This window comes from Chenopodium album, chromosome 14 (assembly GCF_948465745.1).
Source record: "Chenopodium album chromosome 14, dcCheAlbu1.1, whole genome shotgun sequence".
In the NCBI taxonomy this organism is placed as follows: Eukaryota; Viridiplantae; Streptophyta; class Magnoliopsida; order Caryophyllales; family Amaranthaceae; genus Chenopodium; species Chenopodium album.
In genome coordinates this window covers 54,519,777-54,526,470 of record NC_137847.1, presented here as the reverse complement: position 1 = coordinate 54,526,470, position 6,694 = coordinate 54,519,777, and the positions used below count along the sequence as shown (strand labels likewise).

General features: G+C 43.5%; 1 non-coding gene across 1 annotated transcript; it reads left to right on the top strand.

Annotated features, from left to right (window-relative positions):
* Positions 1-6,200: 6,200 nt before the first annotated feature.
* Positions 6,201-6,305, top strand: LOC145580322 (small nucleolar RNA R71). The gene has a single exon (XR_014099388.1). It is a non-coding gene; the product is annotated as a small nucleolar RNA R71 (small nucleolar RNA).
* The last annotated feature ends 389 nt before the right edge of the window (positions 6,306-6,694 follow it).

Sequence of the window (6,694 nt, the reverse complement as noted above, 5' to 3'; positions counted from 1 at the left end):
GGATGGGAGCGTGGTGTCGGTTTACAAATTTCAAGGTGGGTAGAGTTGTTTGTTCTTGGTTTAGATTTTGAGAGGAGGGTTGGGGTTCATCAATTGTTATCCTGGGCTCCTTCCTGCTCCTTCTCCTACTACTCACTTCACCAAGTTTAACTCAACAATCCCAAAAATACCGAGAACACCAAAAGAGTGATCCAACACTCAAGAATACCCAATTCTTCCCACAACAACAACAACAATTGAAGCTTTGACTTTGTTATATGAAAAGAGGTTAGGAGCAACAACTTTCCAAGATACAAATAGCACAAGAAGAACACAAGGATCGCCAACAATATTCAATGCCAAAATTTGCAATACTCAATCACGAAAGAGACAATTACTAAGCAAATTTCAATATCAAGTATCAAAAATTCTCAACATCACAAATTTTCAATTTCACATGCATCAACAATTCTCAATATCAAGCTAGTAATTACTTTCAACAATTCTCAATACCCACAATCAAGTAATTGCTAGGCAAATTGCATAAAAACAACAATTTTCAACAACAATACTCAACAAATCACTAAGAAATTCATATCAAATTCCACAATTACAAGCAAAAATACCCTAAATCACACAAAATTCTTACAAGCTCAATCTTGCTTAACAATTCTAAAACATGGTATTATCTAATGAATTAAAGCCACAAAGTAGCCGAGGTTTAGGATTATACCACAATTGAAGAGCATGAAGACCACCACGACCACTCACGCACCACCACTTCGTCCACCAACGAGCAATCCCGAATTTGGTGAAAAATGGGTGATTTTGAGAGGGGAAAGTGATGAATTTGTGAGAAAAGTGAGGGAATGTAGGGGATTTGATGAAATTTCAAGGTAATAGGTGAGATTAGAGGGGATTTGAGAGGTTAGGGTTTGTGTTCTTGAGGAGAGAGAGTGAGAATCGGTATGAGAGGCGTGAAAATGATGATGAAATCGGGGAAAAAGAGAAGCTATGCCCCGATAAACCCAGATCTGCGCGCCCGCACAAGTGTATTGCGCCCCCGCGCAGATGTCGCACACACGTCGCGCAAAACTTTCTGCCAGAATCCGAAATTTGGCCTTAATTCTGTGCGGGTTCTCCCAGGCCTGCGCGCCCGCACAACCTTCTCTTGTGCGCCCGCGCAGATGTCGCGCACAGGGCGCGCATAACCTTCTTCCAGATTCTGCCTTGCTGAGCTTCCCTGTGCGCGGGTTCTCCCAGGCCTGCGTGCCCGCGCACAGGGTCTTCATCAATATTTTTGCTTTAAATCCCCCTCACTCACTTCCAAGTCTCCAAACCCCAACTTAGCTCCATATATAACACCAAACGGCCTCCAAATTCCCTCCAAACACGCACCAAAGAGACAAGTGCCTACAAAGCAAGAGGAAAAACAAAAGCCATAAGACAAAAATCAAACAAGCAATCTACCAAAAATATGGAAAATAGAGAAGAAAAGGGTTTAAAAGCCGGGTTGCCTCCCGGGAGCGCTTCTTTATAAGATCATTAGCTTGACCATGATGAAAATCCGTTCAAAAGGGTGGCTTAGGACCCAAAGGGTCAAGCCTCAGATACTCAATCACACCAACTTCTTCCTTGCAGAAATAGTGCTTTAAACGAGAGCCGTTCACCATGAATTTGTTTCCGTCAGCATCCAACTCAAAAGAACCATAGGGAGTGGTCTTTGATACAACGAAAGGCCCCGACCACTTAGATTTGAGCTTGCCCGGAAACAAGCGAAGCCTTGAGTTGAAGAGCAAGACTTTGTCCCCAACCTTGAAACTCTTGTTCCGGGTATGTTGGTCGTGCCACTTTTTTGTCTTCTCCTTATAGACTCTTGAGTTTTCATAGGCATCATCTCTAAGCTCCTCGAGCTCGTTGAGCTTCAACAACCTCTTTTCACCCGCTAACGACAAATCCATGTTTAACTCTTTGATGGCCCACCAAGCTTTGTATTCTAGCTCGACCGGAAAGTGACAAGCCTTCCCATAGACCAACCTATAGGGGGTTGTACCTATGGGAGTCTTGTATGCTGTTCGAAGAGCCCAAAGTGTATCATCAAGCTTGAGAGACCAATCTTTCCTTGATTTGTTCACCATCCTCTCAAGTATATTCTTGATCTCACGATTCGAGACCTCCACTTGACCTTGAGTTTGAGGATGGTAAGGTAGACCAACCTTGCGATGAACGCCATATTTCTTGAGAAGAGCTTCCAATTGCTTCTTGGCAAAATGGGACCCTCCATCACTAATTAGAACTCTTGGCACCCCAAATCTAGGAAAAATGATTTTCTTGAGAAGCTTGAGCACCACCTTGTGATCAATTGTAGGAGAGGGTATAGCTTCGATCCATTTCATCACATAGTCAACCGCCACCAAGATGTATAGGTTCCCACATGAAGAAACGAACGGTCCCATGAAATCCACCCCCCAAACATCGAAGGGCTCCACCTCTGGAATACTTTGTTGGGGCATCTCGTCCCTTTTGGTAATGCCACCACTCCTTTGGCATCGATCACATTGCATAACGAATTTGTGAGTATCCTTGTGCATTGAAGGCCACCAAAGCAAAGATTGAGAGATTTTTGCTACCGTCTTGTCAACACCACCATGTCCCCCACATGGTAGTGAGTGACAATGCTCAAGGACACCCTCAATCTCATGATCGGGGACACACTTCTTAAAGAGACCATCACCACATTTCTTGAATAGGTACAGATCATTCCAAAAATACCTTCTCACTTCTTTGAAGAACTTTTTCTTTTGTTGAGAGGAGAATTCCGGAGGAACTACCCCACAAGTGATCCGCCACATAATTCTCCGCTCCCTTTTTGTCCCTCATTTCCATGTGAAAGTCTTGAAAAGAGAGAACCCAACGGATCAAGCGAGGCTTCGCTTCTTTCTTGGTCATGAGGTATCGCACCGCGATGTGATCCGTGTACACAATGACTTTTGAACATATGAAATAGGACCGGAATTTATCAAATGCAAACACCACCGCTAGCATCTCCTTTTCCGTTGTTGTATAGTTCTTTTGAGCTTCATCGAGAGTCCTACTTGCATAGTAGATGACACATGATTTCCCTTCTTTCTTTTGACCAAGGACGGAACCTACTGCAAAATCACTCGCATCGCACATTAGCTCAAAAGGCAAGCTCCAATCCGGAGCTTGCACAACAGGAGAAGAGATGAGAGCTTCCTTGAGCTTACGAAATGCCTCAAGGCAAGCCTCATCAAAGCTAAAAACAACATCTTTCTTAAGTAATTCGGTCAAAGGTTTGGCAATTGAGGAGAAATCTTTTATAAACCTCCGGTAGAAATCGGCATGCCCAAGAAAAGCTCGTACTCCCGTGACGGAAGTAGGAGGGGGCAACCTCTCAATCACCGAAACTTTGGCCGGATCAACCTCAATGCCATTTTTTGAAACTTTATGACCGAGGACAATGCCCTCCTCGACCATAAAATGGCATTTTTCCCAATTCAAAACCAAACTCGTTTCTTGACACCTTTGCAAAACTCTTTCAAGGTTAAAAAGACAAGTGTCAAAAGACGAGCCACCAACACTAAAATCATCCATGAAAACCTCAATTTCTTTTTCAAGCATTTCGGAGAAAATGGAAGTCATGCATCTTTGAAAAGTAGAGGGGGCATTGCATAATCCGAATGGCATTCTTCGGTATGAAAATGTTCCATATGGACATGTGAAAGTAGTTTTCTCTCGCTTGGATGGATAGGGATTTGGAAAAATCCGGAGTACCCATCCAAGAAACAAAAGAAAGCATGGTGAGAAAGCCTTTCAAGCATTTGGTCCATGAAAGGGAGAGGAAAATGATCTTTTTTTTGTGTTCTTGTTCAATCTTCTATAATCAATACACATTCTCCACCCGGTCACCGTCCGGGTGGAGATTTCCTCTCCCTTTTCATCCTTGACAATTTCTTGAAGGTTGGGGTTCAACCTCCTTTGAGGTTCAATGGAGGTGGAATGATCATCCTCAAGATGAATACGATGCATGCATAGAGAAGGACTAATGCCCTTGATATCATCAATGCTATACCCTATCACATCTTTGTATTTTCTCAAAACATCAAGCAATTTTTTCAAATTAAGTTCATCAAGGGTAGCATTGACAATAGTAGGGTATTTTTCCTCCTCATCAAGATAAGCATATTTCAAAGAAGGGGGGAGGGGCTTGAGTTCTACCTTGGGAGGAGGCTTGGAACTCTCCTCCGATTTTTCCTCCATTGATTCAAGCTCAATCTTGCTTTGTTGATCAACTTCCTCCTTTGAGGATTCCTCCATTGCCATGACAAATTCTTTGGCTTCTTGAGAGTGGAACTCCTCTTTGCATGTGAGAGCTTCCACAATTGGATCTTGAGGCTTCATCATGACCCTTCCCAAACGGTCTAACTCCTCATTCACAACATCAACTCGATAACACTTTTCAACCATAGGGGTCTTTAGCAACTTTGAAAACTCAAAGACTATCTTCTCATCGGCCACTTCACATGTGATGGTGTTGTTTTTGCAATTGATGACCGCCCCCAAAGTCTTAAGAGCTTCCCGACCCAAAATCAAGGGTGTGTCCACATCTTCTTCAATGTCCATCACTACAAAGTCACAAGGCACATAGATGTGTCCCACTTGAATTGGAACATCCTCAAGTTCTCCACAAGGTAACTTCACCGAGCGGTCGGCTAGTTGAATTGTCTTCCTTGTAGGGATCATCTCAATATTGAGTTTTTGAGCAATGGATAAGGGGATTAGACTAACACTTGCTCCAAGATCGGCCAATGCACCCCTAGCTTCCATATTTCCAATTTTCACCGGCAAAATGATACTCCCCGGGTCTTTCTCCTTCTTGGGCATTTTATGTTGAACAAGAGCACTCACTTGGTGTGGAAGGGTGATAAGCTCATCATTGAGCTTCCTTTTGTTGGTGAGGATGTCCTTGAGAAATTTGGAGTAAGATGGCATTTGTGTCACTACTTCAAGAAAAGGGAGATTGATGTGCAAGTTCTTCATCACACTTAGAAACTTTGCAAACTTGTCATTCAACTTCCTCTTCGCAAGCCTACATGGAAAAGGAATCGGTCCATCAAGGTTCCTAGTCTCACTAGGAATTGAAGTTGTCTTCTCGTTGTTGACCTTCTTCTTCTTCGAACTTCCTTCTACCTCATCAACTTTTTCCTCCTCACCTCTCTTATCTTCATTCACACTCTCTTCTCCTCCCTTATTTCCCTCACTATCCCCCTCATTTGGACCATCATAGGAAGTTCCCGACCTCAAAGTGATTGCCTTGCATGTATCGGGTTTTTGGTTATGAGAAGGGTTAGGTTGTGGTTGTCTGGGTAGAGTTGATGGTGAATTGAAAGGAGTCCTCTCGGCCAATTGAGCTAGTTGTGAATCAACCATCTTGTTGTGAGCCCTTATTTCTTGCATTTGTTTCCCAAAAGTTTGCATTTGTGAATGCATAGCTTGAAGGAGTTGTGTGGGTGTTGGCTCCGTTTGAGGTGCTTGTTCTTGGTTTCTTTGGGGTGCTTGGGTTTGATTGTTGTATTGGTGTTGGTTATTATATTGGTTTTGGTTGTTGTATTGGTTGTTCCTTGGGTAGGTTCCTCTTGGGTTTTGGTTTTGAGATGGAGGTGGATTTTGGTATTGGGGGTTCAAATTGTAAGAGGGTTGAGCTTGTTGGCCCCATTGTTGAGGTTGAGATGCAAACCCGGGTGGTGGTTGTCTCCAAGCCACTCCACCACCGCCTCCTCTAAAACCATCTTGCCTTGTGTTGTATGCCGCTACATGCTCGGGGCTCAAACCTCCACAATAAGATGTATCATGGTTCGTTCCTCCACAATTTTGACAAGATAAAGAGTTGACTTGAGAAGAGCTTGCTCCACCGCTTGAGCTTGCATTTACACTTGTGTTCAACTTTGAGAGCCCTTTTGTGAGTTGCTCAATTTGATGTTGCAATTGATCGACCTTCTCCAATTCATACATCCCACCTTTCTTCGGTGCACTCCTTCTCCTACCTCCCCAAGAGTAGTTCTTTACTACCTCCTCGATCGTTGCCTCCACTTGATTTTGGGGAATCTTGATCAATTGTCCACCCGCCCCCGCATCCAAGTTAGCTCTAGACATGGGCTCCAATCCATCGTAGAAAAACCTCATGAGCAAACTTTGATTGTATTCATGGTGAGGACACGCTTGTACCAACTCTTTGAACCTCTCCCAAGCTTCATTAAGGCTCTCATCCGCTTCTTGTTCAAATGATGAAATCTTCCTTCTCATCTCGGCGGTCTTTTCCTCGGAAATGAACCTCTTCAAGAATGCCTTAACTACCTCCCTCCAAGATGTGAGTGAGTTAGGCTTCACTTGCTTCAACCACTTCTTTGCTCTACCCGAAAGAGATTGTCGAAATAGGTGCATCCGGATGTATTCTTGAGAAACTTGGTTGGTTTGAATCATGGCACATAGCTCAAGGAATCTATCAAGGTGCTCTATGGGGTCTTCACTTGTAGAACCCGAAAATTGCTCCGATTGAACCATTCTTGTATATTGGGGATGAATTGTGAAGTTAGTTTCCGTGACGGGTAACAAAATCCCCCCCGTGAGCTCATAATCCTCCGAATTTCCAAACTCACGAAATAAAATATCATCCTCTTGTCCCGCCATTGATTCA